The sequence below is a fragment of the Bombus impatiens genome, unplaced genomic scaffold (genome assembly GCF_000188095.3).
Source record: "Bombus impatiens unplaced genomic scaffold, BIMP_2.2 scf_0151, whole genome shotgun sequence".
NCBI classification, from domain to species: Eukaryota; Metazoa; Arthropoda; class Insecta; order Hymenoptera; family Apidae; genus Bombus; species Bombus impatiens.
Genome location: NT_176570.1, coordinates 2,495,812 through 2,514,019, shown reverse-complemented (window position 1 = coordinate 2,514,019; position 18,208 = coordinate 2,495,812). Strand labels below are relative to the sequence as shown.

General features: G+C 39.7%; 1 protein-coding gene and 1 long non-coding RNA gene across 8 annotated transcripts in view; one reads left to right on the top strand and one right to left on the bottom strand.

The window, feature by feature from the left end:
- Window positions 1-18,208, bottom strand: part of LOC100742462 (origin recognition complex subunit 2) — a 114,796-nt gene that overhangs the window by 66,886 nt on the left and 29,702 nt on the right. The gene's annotated exons all lie outside the window — the stretch shown is intronic.
- Window positions 1,590-10,853, top strand: LOC117151338. Of its 2 annotated transcripts, none has more exons than XR_004461183.1 (3): window positions 1,590-2,298; window positions 2,909-3,124; window positions 9,387-10,853. It is a non-coding gene; the product is annotated as an uncharacterized LOC117151338 (long non-coding RNA). The 2 variants fall into 2 exon arrangements; XR_004461182.1 differs by lacking the exon at window positions 9,387-10,853 and adding an exon at window positions 3,900-5,905.

Genomic DNA, 18,208 nt, shown 5'->3' with positions numbered 1-18,208 from the left:
TCGAATTAATTCCAAGACTTATCGGCGAGACGTACGTCCCGAGCCGAACGAGAAACTTTCGCTTGGTTCGTGAACCAACGAACGAGACGAGACGTTGTTCGTGTGAGAAAAATATCTCTCGAGAAAATTGCTCGTTAGCGGAGAAACGTGTCGCGCGAACGAGGCTGCGCGGCGTGGGCAGCTTCTAGAATAATAAGTTTGGGTAAACATGTCCTGGAGATGGAGAACGGTATTCTCTTCGGGAGAATGCCACCAGAGATGGAATTGCAGTGTTCGAAGTTGGAGTCTGAAAGTCGAAGGACTAGAGCGGGGAGGTTGAGAGCGGGCGCTAAGAAATTGGAAAATGGTAATTTAAGTTTTAAATGTGCGTAACTTAGATTCTTGCAATCTTTTGTAACGATACGCACGATAATTCCATCTTACTGAAACTATCTTTTTACTCGGCCCTGAGATCAGATATTTTATTTATATCATATTTGAATAATATTTACTATATTAATTTGATCGTTTATCAAATTTCATAGATCCGTCACGTATCTCTAAGGAACCTACGTTTGTGAATTCAAGCACGAGTGGACTTATCATGTCCTTTCTGCACGCTCTTCGACTAGATGTCGTTAGTGAGAAATAATGAGAATTAGATAGTGAGAATTCAGAACTGACTAGCGACAATTGAAATTTGGTATCTCGTTAATTGGCAGATGTTAATGGGCGCAGCTGGGAAATGCAGTTTGCTAGCGAAGATCTCCGATGGGATTCGCGGAAAGCGACTCAGAGAGATGTCGGCCCCGTGGTCGGAATCATTTAGAACGACTGACACTTCGTTGGTAAAAAATCTCGGCCGACCTTGACCCGTGCGCGATACATCGAAATACCTAGAAGCGAGCGTCACAAAATTGGGTTGCCTACTCTCAACTCTCGACCTTTTTTTGCAACCCAGCTTCTCCTCCCCTCAGGCCCGGCACCTGCCTCTCTTTCTCTCATTTTCTCGAGGAGGTGCAATGCAGGGGCTCGTAAGGAGAACGGGAAGCAAAGCGGAGCATCGTGTTTATGTAGGTAGGTAGGTTGCACGAGTCGAAGCCTCCGTGAAAAACATCTCTTGACAAAGTTGTTCGACGGTGCATCGATGCACGTGTGCTCGCGTTTCGTCCTAAGCCTCATCAATATCACCCTAGTGACAACCTTATTTCTGTTTGATCCTTTGGAAACATCACGCAGATATTTCAGGAAAATTAAAAAATAATAAATCAAATCTTTGTAGATCGCCCTTTGTAGCTAAAGTGAGCGATGACGTAATGAGAGATGAGAATTGTTCGAATTCATTTTTTAATTTCTTTGGAACGGATTTTTATTAATGGTAAAGCAAACGCGTATTTTCTGTAAAACATGTTAAGAAAAAACTGTTGAAGATAATTAAAAACTAACTAAAACGAAAAGTCTTGCTGTAGCAGGATGCACAAACTACCAGCTATCTATCAGATCGCTTATATTCCTATATTCAAAATATTCGAACATTAAACTCGATGAAAATCTCAGCGACGCCAATCGAGAATTAAAACCTTCTAACTATAAAATTCTCTATTCTCCGTCCGATTAATTTCCAAGTCTTGTGTTATTCGAAATACTCGGGCACCGAGCTTAAAGCTTAAAATCCCAATGAAACCGATCTTGGATACTAATCTATCCATGTTGACCATGGTAGTCTATGCACAATTTGAAACAAAATAAAAAGAAAAATCTACGTAGCTTCTTAATCGCGTTTCTCTCGAAGCGTAACTCCCCACTTAACGCGACGTCGTCATCACGAGGACCGTCACCGACCGATTACGTTGCACGATGACAGCGTGAACGTAACGATCATGTATTCGGTACGCGGCAGCACTCGAGTTCCCACAAGAAAAACGGAGCTTTTGCAACGCGAGCGAAATCGGCCGGTTAGTCGACTGGCTGGCTGTGTTGGCTGGTCGTTCAGCAGCTGCAGAAAAGCGTATCGCGTTCTCCACGAGGTGTCTTGCTTTGCCGGGATTTTATCGCGTGGCCCCCTTCGTGGCGTTATACCCTGTGCTCGCTCTGTTCGCTCTGGTGCACGCGCACGAGCCGCCGCTGCCCTCTCTGTCTTACTGTGATCTAGGCTAACCGCGTTCGTCGTTCCTCGTAAGTAGGAGCATAACCCCATCGCTGTAACGTACCACGGTACCATCGTCATCTCGAGTATCGCTACTGCCGTGCCACCAATACGCTGCAGCGTGACAAGCACTTCCAACCACACGCTCCTTCCTTCGTTATCGAGTAACGAAGGTTCGTCGAGGTATACTTCTTTAATGTGCATCATATTTGCTGGTGGAAATGTCGCGGCAAGGATTTTGTTAATTTTCTAGAAGTATACAAGATGTTTACGTCAGTAGTTGCCTAGTGCCTTTTTCGTTGCTAAGTAGTAGGTTTAGATGGAAGAAACAGAAGACAGAATTTTACTGTTTTCTACTGATATTCGAGTATATTCTGTATTTGGCATACTGTTTAGGATACTCGCTGAGTTGCTTTCCTCCTGGAACGTCGTTTGCTTTATGAAATGTTTTCCTTTCGCGATATTTCTTTTATCTTGGAGAACAACATACAACAATATAGGCTTGTGCCAAATCTTTTCTTTGTATCGAGATTTAATTGTCTGAATATTTTTCTAAATTTCGAAAATTGATTCGCTGCTTCTTCCCCAAGTAGTCCCTAATAGCAACCATAGTTTTAGGAGTTACGAAATCTTTATGAACGAGCACTTTGAAATGGAAAAGTGCGATCGCGATATCGTCTTCACGCTGATCTGATAATCTTCCTGATTTCTGCTTCAGAGTTAATTGCTAACTTCACCGTTAATCTCTGTTTCGTTAATTCCAAACTTATTTTTCATTCGAAGCGTTCGAACATCGAATTTAAAGGTACAAAATGAAAGGAGAAAACAGGATTACTCTTCCGTAGCAAACTACATGAGCTCGTTGCAACATCCATAACAAGCAGAGCAGGATACGAGAGAGCTTCTGAGAGATTCAGTAATCAGTCGCAACATTGTTGCCCGGTTTCGGGCAGAAAACCAGCGAGAAAGTACAGAAGAAGGAATCGAGGCCACTTGTCGGTAAGTGTGCAATGGATAACTCGCAACGTTACGTATTTTTCGTCTCATGGAAATTCTACCACGCCATACATACCGCATGTGTTCTCACTTTGCTTTCCCGGTAAACAAAACGCCAGATAACGTTGAGAAATCAAAAATCGATAAGGAAATTTTGAAATCGTGACCCTGGTGCTTCCATGGGAAAAGATCGACTTCGCAACGTGTTTTCTCACAGGCTTTCGCTGAGAAACGCGGAAATCCATTGAAACGTTTAGCAATCGCTCGAACAAGTGGAGCACGGATAAGTGAAACGAATTCGAATTTGGCAGGTTGAGTGCAGTAATTTCATGATTGCTATTTTATTCTATTGTTAAATTATTACAGAGATTATTTGTTATTAACTTATCACTGCGTCATACGGAATTATCAGAGAATCTCTTTCGTGTCACTTTGATTTTTATTCTCGCTTCTCGTGTTTATATATTTTTTGACGATTTTCTTAAAAACTATTTTCTTTTACAGTATCATACGAATAATATGCTAATTTATCGGTCCATACGACTTTTATTTTCACTTGCTAGATTGCTTCAATAGAATTATTCGTAGCGATCTTCTAATTACGTTGAGCAGTGTGTATCTATCGAATAAAACTCTTTTCATTGTCTACTCAATAAATTCGCTTAACGTCGGATATATACGATTAATAATAAATTTCTTCTTCTTCTTCGATGTGACACTAACATACAATTTAACGAGCAATATTGGCCATATTCGAACTTCACGCTATAACAAATAGAATGGAGATCAACTTTTCGATGGAATTCGAAATCCCAACTCGACCAGTGAGAGAATCGTATTGCCAGCAGCATCTCTCCCGATACGATCGAAAGATCGACCAGCCGTAAAATCAAATTAATCGTACGATCACGCGTGCCAACTACTCTCTGTGTACATGCAAGTATACGCGACCACATGGGTGATTCACGCTGGTGTGCGTCCGCGTGTGGGTGTGGTCCGTTGTGTTACGTGACCTCGTGGTTGTCGTATGGCTGAATAGGCTCGTCAATGGCTCGTTTCATTGAATTAAATAGGCCATTCGTGCACGAGCATAATTACCGAACGGCAACAGAAAGAGAAAGAAAAGAAATTTATATGAGATCGTCTCTGAACTAAACGAACGAAACGATTTCGATTATCCTGTTTTGGGATGGATTTTAAGGTCAATACGCGTGTGAAAGATACGCGGGTTGGAATGTGGTAAAAAGGCGAAGGAAATAAATATTCTGAAAAGTGGGTAAGAAATCGTTCGCTTAGAGATTCTGTTGATCGACCGTAATGAGGACTGCGAAAAGAGAAAAAGAAGAACTGCTGATTACACGTTTCAACATCGATTGTTGCGTAAAGCGAGGCGTCTGTTGGCAAACCGGCGCGATCGTGGAACCGTATTGTTGTACGAGGCTGTTCTACATTTTTGGAGAACGAATTAGGTTACTGGTCGATACTATCACGTTCGATCGCGAATGATTTTGTACTGTATTTGATATTAGAACTAACCACAGCTATGATATATATATACATGTATATATATTGTTTGAAAATTTTTCGATGAAAATTGTGTATAATTTTTAGACAAATTTCTCCGGCACGTTATATAATTTTAGCAAGAAAATTAAACGAGGGAAATTCGCAGAAAGCGCGGAGCAAACGTTGAAACGACATAACGAGCGGATTACTCGAGCAAAAGTGCGAACAGCAAATGTTTAATGCTACCCAAGGCATTTAAATGGTTAATCTCGCGCGCCGTTCCGGAAATATTTCTCACAAAAGGCGAGTTAACTCGTCGTCGTGTCCAAGCCCACGTTTAAAAGGTTAAACGTGTACACTGCACGAATTCTGGAAATTTCATTGCTCGACGATGAGAGATGATGAACTTATTATCCGTGTAATTACCCAGAAAACATAAATCGTCGAATCGCAAAGAGAATCGTTACTCGCCGTAAAACCAACGAAGAACAAATGAAATAAAGACGTTTATTACTTGCGATAATCTCTATTTGCAGATCGTAAAAATTGTTATGAATTCTGTATGAATTTCCGTAGATATTTTTATCTTGATGTCCAAAACGAAATTTTTTATATTTTAACAAAATTCTCGTGAAACAAACAGAAAGATATACGACACGAACAAATTCTGCACCGTATAACCGTTTTCGTTCGTAATCTGACTCCATTATCGTACTTGATCTACGGAACCTGTATGAGACCGGTAGGTGTCTCATACAATACTTATGATTAAGACATCTAATACTTCTGAAGAGGGGTGTACGCTTGCTCCAAATCGCAAGTAGAATGCGTTTGCGACGTCGTCGCCCCGCGATAAGTGGACCGAGACCAAGTCCTGTCTCGTCACAGTGAGTCTTTTGTACATGGCTCCACGATCTGTCGGATAACAAGTAGCCGTGTTTTTACATATTAATCATTAATGACGATCGTAATTGTAGCCTGTTGAACCATCGGTCGTCATTCTATCGATGAAATAGAGAACTGTAATAGCGAATAGTCGAGCACAACTGGTAATTCTATAAATTTTGAAAATCATATTTATTTCACAAATCTTATATTTGTTATCGATACTCGGTAGGATTAGTAATGAGATTAAGAATAGATTACGTTTCCTCCGGTGATAATAATAATAACAATAAACTGTATACTCTGATGTCTGCTTTGTCACAATTCCATAAATATCATAGAGTCTATATATTTAGAATTTATTGGAATTAGGAACCTGATTTTCTCCGAAATATTGTACTCTATATTTTTTCGAGCAGAATTTGTCCTCTGAAAGGCTGTTGACGCGTCTAATCAAATTATTCTGATTTTAGTGTCTTACGCGCGACTCTAGGAACATAATGTTCGACAGAAGATATTTTTACGAGCGATGACAACATTCGAGCGACGATTACTCGGTTACAGTTACGTTAACGAGCAGTTTCGTAACGACGTGGCGAGCTAGGCCAGACCAGATAGGCCAGGTCTCCGGGAAAGCTGCTGGCATTTAGGTCCACGGTTTACATATTTGTAAATATATCTCCAGGGCCGTGCTAAAAAATTCATTCCCGGCTAGGTTCGTCGCGTTTAAATTCGGCCCGACCTTAAGGTGAAGTGGTCTCAGCTGGATCGGCAAACCGGTCACGCCTTGGGATTTCTTTCTCTTTCGAGTTTTATTAACCTTTCGAATCGCGAAAGGGTTGCACACGCGAAAAGGTTACCCCGTTTCAAACACTGCAATATTGCAAAGAATAGGCCTTTCAGTTTCGTTGAAAGTAGGTTTCTTGGGTTCGACTTTGTCCGTCTGATGTACATGGAACACGCATAATTTGAAAATTTAAATATTTGAAAGTTTAGCATCTAAAAATCCAGAAATTTAGACGCTCGTAAGCTTGAAAATGAAAGATTTTTGGAATCTGGAGATTAGAAAATTAACAAATTCGGAACATCGGAAATTAAAAAATTTAGAAATTTGAAGATTTATGGATACTGAAATTCTGATCTACTGAAAAGTTCGCATTGAAAATTTATATATCGCATAACTAATGTTCTACAAACATGGTAATTTAGAAAACATGAGTCTGCATTTTAGTAAAGTAGAGGTGTACCAGCACATTATCATAGACATATGGATTTAGAGAGAGTGTAAAAAAGTTGTAACATGCTAACCTGTTAATGGAGTCTCGTTTGCTAATCATTTCGTATCCTGTCTTAACGATGCTGTCTTCATTTTCATTGCCTTTCCATTTGCTTAAAAAAGGGTAACTACTTTCAAGGAATGAAAAACGGGATTTTGTTTTAAAATGTTGGCAGCTCATTAACGAAGAGACCTTCACATTTCATATTTTTGCTAGAACTCGTTCATAACAAGCCATACCAACTTAAGACCTTCATATTTCCTACTTTTACTACAATTTTTTGTTCATACTATCTACTACGTCTACTATACAGCTGTTTATTTATGTTCATATATTGCTTAGCTCTCACTAACCTACGCTCATACGACATTTTCGTCTTACTTTTACTTTTACTCCCTCGCTTTTACTTTACTCTCACTTTTGCCCATAAAACACGCAGACAAAAACCAGAAACCTCTGGTAAACTCTATGCGTATAGCATTGACAATTAATTGACGAAGAAAGTGTATCAATGCTATATTAATGTATAACAAATACCGACCAAGAGATCTAATAAATTTAACCTCAAAAATTAAATTTATTCGAGTCTTTAAATTAATAAACTATACCTATGAAAAAAATTATATTTAGCGTTATAATGTAACTGGACAGAAACATATTATACAAAAATATAAAAGAATCTGTTTTAGTATAATCCAGATGAAATAAATAATTGTTTATCGCTGTCACAAAGGCTTAATAAACGAAACACAAGCAATAAAATCTGTTCGACTACGTTGGTTTCATTACCGTTCTCCATTCGTAATTATAATATTTTAATAGAATTTCTTATCTCGGGTATAAGGATAGAAATATACGCACGTCTCACCAGAACTGTTATGGCTTAGGTCGTCGAGATAAACTCGTGGGTGTGCTCTTACAACGCATGATTGATCGTTTCCAATATCGACTGTTGCGTAAGAAATATAGTCACTATTGTAAACATCAGTGTCCGACGTTTCGTTCCCTCGACTAAGGTAATTTGTTTAAAACGCAGTTGATAGATCAGAACAAATTTACGCTATCCGAAGGACAAATATCCTCGAATTAACTCGGTTCCCAACAATTTTCTGCCTTGTAATCTGGCATTGAGCCGGCTCTCGAGGATATCTAAGTGTATGAACGAAGAATATCGAGCGTTTCGAGAGAGCGAAAGGACCCGAAGCTGTCGGTAGAAATGGTGAAATCTGAATGTACTTACGCGAAGGTGACCTAAAAGTGAAACCATTTGCTCGTCGCGCCGAGTAAAAGAGCTAAGAGCCGCGACTCGAAGAATCGCGCCTCTCGAAAACTTAATTTCCTCTGACCGCCTTTGAAACCACGTCGTAGTTATCGTTTCTTGAAGACGATTTTTCTATGTGAAGTTCAAGATCGGATAGACAGCCCAATTGCGGCTCTGACGAGAATTCCTTACTTTTATTCGAACTAACGCTAATGTATACTATATAAAAAACAATTTATTTGAAGAAAAGCTTCAAATTTTTAGCCTTGCCACAAATTTACCGCAGTTTATCGCGAAGCTACTTTAAGATTTTTGCGAAATTATCGGCCGTAAAGAGGGAAACGTAAACGAAAGGAAAGATGAAGTTTCCTTGATTTTATCTATATTCAGAAAATCGAACTTCGTGTTCGAGTTTGGTACAACGGTGCAATACGCAATCGGACAAACATTCTAATTTCGCCTAGTTCTCCCAGCCGGTTAGTTGCATTCGCCTACTTGCATTAGAGAACGGCGAATGCGACTAACCTGAACCGTGTCGGCAATATAGGATTACACCAGGTTTGCTCACGTTGGCTTTCTAAGCACTCTGGTTCGACCGGCTGAACTCGAACGACCGGTATCTGTCGTTTGACGCTGTCATTTATTATTTATCTTTGTTTGTTCCCATTTATCATTGTTTGGTGTTGTCTACCTTTGTTTGTTTACCATCGTTTGTAACTGTCTTATTTATCTATTTCTTCTACTGCTACTTGTATTTCTACTTCTACTTCAATCGCTATCGTCGTTGTTTCGCGACGTAACCGCCGAATGATTACGCGATGTACATTCGCAGTGTGTGCATTGCTTTCGAGTGGAAAATCGAGATGAAGTTAAGGTCAATAAGATCGATCGGGACGAACGATAGGTAAATTTTGGTGTCTCCTTGAAATGGAATAAAAATCAAACCAACAAGCGAAGTAAATCAAAACGTACGTTGAAAAGTAGAAATCTATTTCCACTGATAGCTGAAGAATGAAGAACGAAGAATGGAAGTATACGATGATTACAAAAAGTAATATAACTTTCGAAAAGTTACTATTCTTGCAAAGAATAACAGAATCTCGAATAAGTATAACAGAAACTTGCAAGTAAGAGTAAGAGAACTGCTCTAATGAGACTCGGATGATTTTATCATTCGACTTAATGTTATTCCACTGAAATCCTTTAAAAATTCTCTTCCTTCTTATCAATTGATTCTACCAAAAGATAACAAGAAAAAAGACGCCCTTCCTAGCAAACCACGACGCTAATAACGATAAAATGTATAACATGGAGTTGACTGCTGACTCTCGCACAGGTCGTCGAGCGTGGAAATTCGAACGAGGGTAATGGAAAATCGTGATAATGAGCACGGCGAAGGAGGACAGAAGAGGAGAGGAATGCGAGGAGTAAGACATTAGAAAGATAAGATAGAAGAGCGAGATGAAGAAAATGGAAAGAGAGAGAGAGAGAGAGAAAGAGAAAATGATAGATCTTCTCAAGCGATGCGACCCTGTTTCTAAACGACGCACTCTGTATTTGCATAACTCACAAATACCATCGAGGCTGCTTCAAGATCGCTCGTAAATCATCAACGCCATGGGGATGCTCCGTTTTCATTATCGAAATCCTGGAAAATTAAAGAAGTTGGGCCGTATCGTTTCGCTCGCATTGATAAGACAACGCGGTCCGTTTAGTGGGACGCGGTAAACACGTAATCGAGAATTAATGTTTCTTCTTGGCTGACTCTGTAATACTTTTCTTTTTCATTGTATGAATTTTCTCTTTAGTGGGTAATAAATGAATTTGAAATTATACTATTATGACGTAATAAGATAATTATCGATCAAACTGCCCAGATTATAATAATTAGACTGCGGATTATAAAATGCACACAATATGCAAAATGGTTTGAAATACCCAAGATACAGGTTCTTGCGTACATCCTTTACGAGGTCTAAAGTATTTGCAAAATATGAATTTCCATAAATGTCCACGATGTAATAATAATCAAATAATATGAAGTTTAGCAGCGGAATTGTCATAACAGCGATATCAGTAATTAAGCGTTAATCAAAGTATTCGTTGTCTAAATCGAACCATAATCAGTTTAAAATTCTTTCGAACCTGGGATCAAATTTTTCGTCCCATATCTAGAACTAATCAACTATGCAAAGAACATCATAGTTTCCGTGTCCGGATTCATCTACAGCCGAGCAAATACCAATCGACTGTTACACGCCCAATTCTACTTTTCTCAGTAGAATCTATACCGAATGCCAGAATACTGGCTGGAACGTTTCAGTGGAATCGCGCAAACTCCTTTTACCTAGAATTCTAAAGACAGGCTTCCATGTCACGATGGCATGCGAGGATTCAATTACCCATCGAGATTCCCTCATCTCGCGTGACGAGCAAATACGCGACCGCCCGTGGTTTCGTCCAATGATTATGATACGGGTCAGGATATAGCGAGATCGTGAAGTCGGTCAGTAGTCAAAGTAATCGCGTTTCAGGTGTCTCAGTCAAAGAGATTGACAGAAATATGGCAGGTAAAAGCATGAAATCCTAACTAGGATTGTACAAACGAGGCATACTTATAGAAAATAGTCAATTTTCAATTCTGTCGTCGATAGAAAATTCCTAGAGGATGTAACAACATCCTAAAACCTAACAAGTTTCTATATGTTTATTTATTGCGCGAGATAACCAATTTTTGCAGTAAATATAATATTTGCATATAGTATTATATATTTACGTATAGTATTTACGATAAATATTCCAATAGAACAAAAGGGGATCGTAAATAATTCGATAAAATAATATAAAACAAAAAATGTGCATCTATTATTTCCTTATAAAAGGAGAGAAACTTTTTGGACAGCCTAATATAATATGTGATACAGAAAGAACGAAAGATATGACATAGTGAATATAGCGTAAGTCAGTATATAGACATATAATAAATAGGTAAATACAGATAATAAATAAATAATAAATAATACAGATCGCGAAGTGTTGAATTAGACTGACGACGAGGAGGCAAAAAAAACAAAGGGCCAATATTGACATCGACACGACGCACGCAGAAACCACAGGCGTGGAATCATTGAAACTATCCAACAGATGTTACATCTAGGGTTAGGATGTAAGAAGTTTATTTAGTTTCAATCTTTACTTTTATCAAAAAAAGGTTCAAATGTTCGAATTAACAAACTGTTGTATAATAATACAAACATATACATTTGTAAAATATTTGTAAAATTTGCACGAGATGCGAGAAAATATATTTTCCCATGGAGTATTAATATCGAAAAGTTTTTGTACTGAGAAGTGAGATACCATTAATCGTATACGTAATAAACAAACTGCGGATTTTCACGAATCTGTAGGAAATCTGAAACTGTAAAGTTACACCGAATGCACATAATATGAAAGAATATATAAAATATTCAAATTGATTTATGCAATGCTTCGTAGGAAACACAATCTTTTCCCGAGGTCTTACTTCTTAACTTCTGACTAATTTCGTAAAAATTTGCATAAAAGTCCGCAGTCCAATCGTAAATCTTCACTCTCTTTATTCTGCGCGGCTCTAGGACATAACATGATATACAAATCTCTTTATATCCCACAAGCATCAACAAATACTACTATTACACAGCTTAATTTATAACTTCCTTGTATCATACAGAAATCCAACATCAGAAATCCAAAGTAAAAAATGAAAAAAAAAAGAAGAAATATACGAATTATCGAGGCGAAGTGTACGATCGGTCGAAGTGTTAGAGACGCACAAACCGGTGCGTTGGTTGGGAAGAGAAGCCGTGGTCTGAGCGACACTTCCGGGGACCGCGAAACAGGGAAAGTGACGATCCACGTGGGCGCGAACGTGGCGGAAGCGGAGGCAAAAAAAGGCGGCGCGATATCAACGTAGAAACGTGGTTCCGTGGACGCTACCGAGACGACAGAATGTATCGAGTGCGGCCTATTTGATCGGGAGGTGGCAAACGAGCACCGAAGAGTGGGAGTGTGGATTACGGGAGTGGAGAAGGAGACGGGGAAGAAGGTAAGAGAGGGCAGGTAGGCGCGTGCCACTTAGCCCACCAAGAAACGCGGTCATAGCCTCGGCACGTCTGACTCGTCGCGTCGGCCCGATCGGCCCGCTCACAATCAGAACCGAGCACCGTTCCACGCGGACCATTCGGTGCTCTCGCGAGTCCTTTTTCTCTCACCCACGCAACGCGACGCACGGTTAGAAGCCTCTCCCGTTGGCTCCATGGACTTTACTTACTGGAGAGCGAGAGAAGAAGAGAGAAGATCGAGCAAAATTAGAGGATATATACACTCCTGATCAAATGTTTTGTGATTTGGACAGTTATGATATTTGGTTCAAAATTTGACCGTTTATGTACGGGGACATTTTCATAAATCGTTCTCTCCAGAGGAAAATAAATGACAGAGATAAATGCAATATCATTATCGATACAATGTGTAAGTAAATGTCACTTAGAAAGCACGTTGGAACTGATCCAGCCTCCGCAACTCCGAGCGTCAGTTTCGAAGAGCATTTATCATCGACTAAATGCAACACGATTCTTAATAAGTTATATACAGACAACAGAATGCCGATTTACACGCGTTATAGCGAATGCTACATTGTCTAATAGATCAATGATTAATTTAAAACCACCCTATATGACAAAGCTGTACGAGTAACAGTAAAGCTACGAATGAAAATCATTGTTGTCGCATTTCCAATCGCATGTTTCGATATGGTAATGATTAAAGGAGGATCATGACAAAGTAATCTTGATAGAAATCGGGATGAAATGGGACAGTCGAGAGTCGGGGAATGAAGAACGCACGCGAGTGATCCACTCTCTCCCTGTATCCACCTTTTTCTTTCTATTGTTACGCGTGACGCGCTATCTCTGTCGATGCGTTATCGCCGATTAACAGATCGAAATAAGAATAGTCATCACCTTTTCTGTTTCTTTTTCCTTTCTTCCCTCCCGACTGATCGTATCTGAATTCCCTGTTGATCCGCGAAAGCGCACGAGAGAAAAACGAGACCAACCAAAATTTACTGGCGCGATGTGCTAAACACGGCTCCTTTCAGCTCGAGGAACAGGATTACCCTCGTGGCCGACTACGTACGCCACCGCTCATGAGTATCTGCACTCTGAATTTTATAGATTTCTGACAACAATACGCGAATCGTCGAAAATACGGATTAATACGAGTCTTTACAAATAAATGAGGAAGTTCCATGAAAAATTAATCATCAACCGAGTCATTCCTTAAACGTTCGAAGACTTAAGACAATTTTAACAAATAAATTCTAATTAATAATACGCAAAAGTAAAGACGACCGTTAAATAAAGAATTATTCTTTTATCAAAGTAGAACAATAAAATAATATCCTCTGAACACCATCTTGACAGGATTAAGACCAGTTCCAAAAGTTCGTAAAAGCGCCATACAAACCCCAAAGAAAGCAAAAGGCCTTTGTAACTTCGGCTCCACTTCTTTCTACCTCTAAACACGCTTTTCATCGAAGAAGCTCGAGGGGATCTTTTTATACGCGTCCAAGCGTAAATCTCTTCGTTCACGAAAGATCTGGCCAGATTTATCCGAGTACGATACAGAAATGCACCAAGTAAAACACTTAACAGCTGGCGTGTTAGCATCGTCGAACAACTTCGACTCGACGCCTTCTTTTTTCCAGTCTGTTCGAATTTGCTTCGTGTCCGTTGTAAAGAATAAATATACGAGCTAGAGGATGAAGAACGAGGAGAAGTTAGACAAGAAGGAGCTTCCGAGTTTGCTTTTTCCGTCTTTGGAACTTGATTTATGTTAAGGGAAATGTGCTTGCATAATATAATATTTTCATTCATTCGAAATTTACTAAGTTATTACATACAGTGGCACGCGAAAGTATTCATACACCTATCACACAATTCTTTTATGAACATATACCTGTGTATTATATGCGTTTTTGACATTTCGTCTATACTGTAATGATATACGTCTATCGTGACAATGATAGTAAAACTTAAAACCAATCCGAAAATGTATATAGAAATTACACGACAACATTGCAAACATACACTTAGTGAAAGATTAGTATGTATACAGCGTGAACAGTAGTCTTAAACATACAATTAGTGCTATAGATGGTCTCACTAAATATTGTTGTCTATTAATATAACGAATAATTAATTGCTCAAATACTTCGGTGATCTTCGGGAAGTGTACGCTTCCAATAAATATCTTGTAACTTCTATATATATTTTCAGATCCGTTCGAAAGACAAACGTAATCACGATAGCCGTGTCTACAGTGCTAATGAGATTTCAAAATGTTTCGTATAATGTACACATAAAAAGTTTCTAGGAGTGTTCGTGAGTCACCGTATATTATCCGTTTGAAAGGTTTCACCGCGATGATTAAGATTAATTTAATCAGAAACTGTAGAAGAATATTAATGTCAAAGATACGAATACTTGCAATTAAAGATTAACAGTAATGCTCTAGATAGGACGAAATTCACAGGATCGTAGCGTTAAAAACATTGACTACCAGAAGACTCTAGTAAAAGCACCGAAAGCTGCCGAGATTTCTCCCAGAGATGAACAGAACTCGAACGAAGAAGAAAAGAGAACGTGTAACCTTCTTGAGCATAAATTTCGAAATTCCCGCGGTTGAAAAAGGGACGAAAAACGCGGCAAGATACGGAGTAGAGCGCAGCTGGCGCGAAATGGCTGGGAATATCGTCGAAGTGGCCCAGGGGCGTAACCATTGGTGGGTCGTGGCCAAGAGAGAGAGAAGATTCCTATCGCGGAGAAGTTTCGACTGGACGAGAGAAGGTCGCCGGTTTCACGAGCTGCCGCTCTTTTACGGGCCGACGACGACGATGGGTTGCCCCCGAAACCCTCATACCTCGATGCGCCGAGGTAGAGAGATATCTCCTTTTCCGCGGTTTTCTCTAATTGAACTAGTTCTCGGGATCGTCGGCGACGTTTCGAGGGCCCTGCCCTCGTGTCGTAACGCGGTGGCCATTCGGTTGAATCGTTACTAATATTATACACAGGGTATTGCGAAACGTTAAAGATTACAGTAATTAGAAGGAAGAGAATTGGAAAGACTAACACCTCTTCCACTGAAATGTTATTTATTCAAATATTGGGAAGAAATGAAAGTTACCATTAATATCATTGGATACTATGGAAGCTACTGAAACTACAAAGTTCATATTCGAAGTAACTTGCATAACTGTTGGAGTAATCTGAAGTAGTTTTTAGAATTTAACGACTAATGACTAGCCTAAGCAAAACAGAGAACTGTTTCGTCTACTAAATATTACAACTACTAGGTATTCTGTTTTGACTTTTTAAAAATGACTGCATACTGCATTTATATTCTGCACATTTACGCACCTTCGAGTTTCCTATAAATTCATAAAATATATGCAACCTACGGATGATCTTCCCTTGGAGAATAAATCAAAATGATTTATGATGGCAATCAGATTTTAAAAATGTATCGCATCATTAGAAACCTAATATCGGGAAGTGTCAGATCGCCGCGAAATAGAACGATATCGTGAGTCGATTCCAAACTGAATGCATCGTTTTCCGTATCTAATTATTCTGATTTCACCTTTGCGCCTCGGCTAACACGGAGAGGCCGAAGTTTCGACCCTGGTGCTTTCACCTCCGGAAAACACTTTCGCCTAGTAGGAGGAAGCCAAGCCTGCTCCTCTCCGGGTTTTTCAGCGTGACGTTCAGATCCGCATTTTCAGGCCGAACGCGTCGATATCCGCCGAACAGAGAACGATTGAATATTCAACGGGAAAGTGCCTCCCAAAACGAAATAACAGTATGGAAAGGGAGAAATTGCAAATCCGACAACGAGTATTTATATAATTTACTCGCGAAAATCCTTCAATATCTAATATGCCATACAAAATGTCGATTGTCAATAAAAACGTATAAAGATTCGAATGTAAACAAAAAGATGGAACTGCCCACTTTCAGTAATTTTATACAGTATATAGCGACTCTTATTATTTTGATTCATAAATTGTATCGACCACTCCTACTACGAGCATCGCGAGAAAGCGTGATGAATCAAATATATATATGTATAAGTTATCGGTAATGCTAGTGTTAAACGATATTTTTGACACAGAGACGTACTCGTAACCTCTGTTGAAGATTCGTTACGAAAAGAGAGAGAGAGAGAGGGGGGGGGATAAAGAAAGAAAGAGATAAAAATGAGACATGCAGAAACTTTCTCGACAGACTGAAATTGCTCCGCGAGGCGAGTATGGGTGTCGACACGGCACCGAACGTAAAGAGAGAATAAACGGACGTGTTTGATCGTGGCCATAGAGAATGAACAGCATTAACAGTAACGTAATCAGTCCCTCTCCCGTTCGTATATCTTTTTCGAAGACGAGGCGATGTCCTACATTTGTGGCACGAGGCTCCCACCGTGTCTGGTTGCCCCTCTTTTCCACCGGTTCCTGGCCCCGGTTATATTTAGTCGATATTTCATCCGTTTCACGCCGAAGCCGGTTAAAGCTGATTATTGCGCCAGGTCGAGGTGGCCGTTCAAAGAGGACGAGTTTTTCGATAGCTTTGCCGAGACGCGCTACCTTTGCACGAAACCGATCCTACGATTATCCTACGAACCAACATGGCAACATCGCGAGTAAGTACATTGGGATAACCAAGCATCTAATGTGATCACTGAGTTTTAATTATATCTAGTATTTATTAGTAATCATTACAAGCATTACATTATTGTTAACGGTTACTAATGCAAAGCTTGAGACAACTATGTCTAATGCGATCATCAAGTTGAAAGTACTTACAACTAGTTGCCAATTGTGAATGATAAAATTTGAGTTAGATTCCTCGAAAAAGAAGCCTCCAAATATCATTCCCCAGTCATTCCTCAGTCATTCCCCAGAAAAATGAAAATTTCGAAAAATATTATATCACCAAGTCCGATGATCCATCAATCTTTAGCTCCCTAAAGAAAAGTCCCAGAAGTCCATCCGTCAGTTCCCCCATGCCCAAAAAAAGTAGCCTCAGAAAGTTCAACTTTTGCCTTACTAAACCAAAATCTTTGTCGAAGTAAGTCTTCGATCCTCACCGAACAATTTCCAAACTCCTCGCTATCGTTCTCCCAACATTCAACTCAAAACCCAACAACTATACGATGAAGAAGATTCCCTACCCTGTAATCTATCTCTCAATAGTTTCTTGTTCACCAATAATCTCGACCAATCCCGTATCAGGAAAGTTATCGCGAACGTACGAAACGAGCTATCCCTCCGGGCAGTTCGGGACGCGAGCAGTCGGAAAGTTTAACGAAAGACGGTTTCGGTGTCCCGCCACCCACGCGGCCAGGGCGGACACGATAAAAGGACGAAGACGCAGAGAACCACTTTAGGTCAACGATGGGTGAAGTAGGTGCGAGTTAGGTTAAAGTAGGTAAATAGCCTGCCGGTGACCCGTCACCTGCGTTCTCGTTCTATCGAGAGCAACGTCTCTCAGTGGGAGGGACCCAACAGAATGAAGATAGTCTTCCCCACTCTGATTCACGTTCGTATACACGCAGTCGTATACACGGTGCAAGCGTTTGATCGTAGTAAGCTGGTTGTTCTTGTTCCGGTAGGAATGTAGGAATAGTCGCCGCATATAGACAGGGATCTGATCAACTTTTCGCCTATTAGTGCGACCTGACATGCAAACACTTCTCTGTGTGTAGGTTACATTTGTACAACGTCTTAGCGAAATGGTACAATTTGAAGGAAGGTGAATGTATTTGGTTGATTGGAAAGTTCTGTCGCCAGATTTTGTTTGTGTGTTTACAATTTTATTTGGCGATTTTTATTTTTATTTTCTATTTAACCTGCAGTTAATCGAGATACGTAGGATGAAAATTTATCCGATTAAATTTTTGTATCAAAGTAATTGGTCAACGTCAGTAAAATGTTCTTGTCGATAGAGAAACGACAATTGGAGAATTTAATTGCCGTTGAAAATTTAATAAAGCGTCTCGGACGTTGCATATTTAAAAGCCCTCCGGTTTTGACATCTGACAAGTTTGAAGAAAATTCCT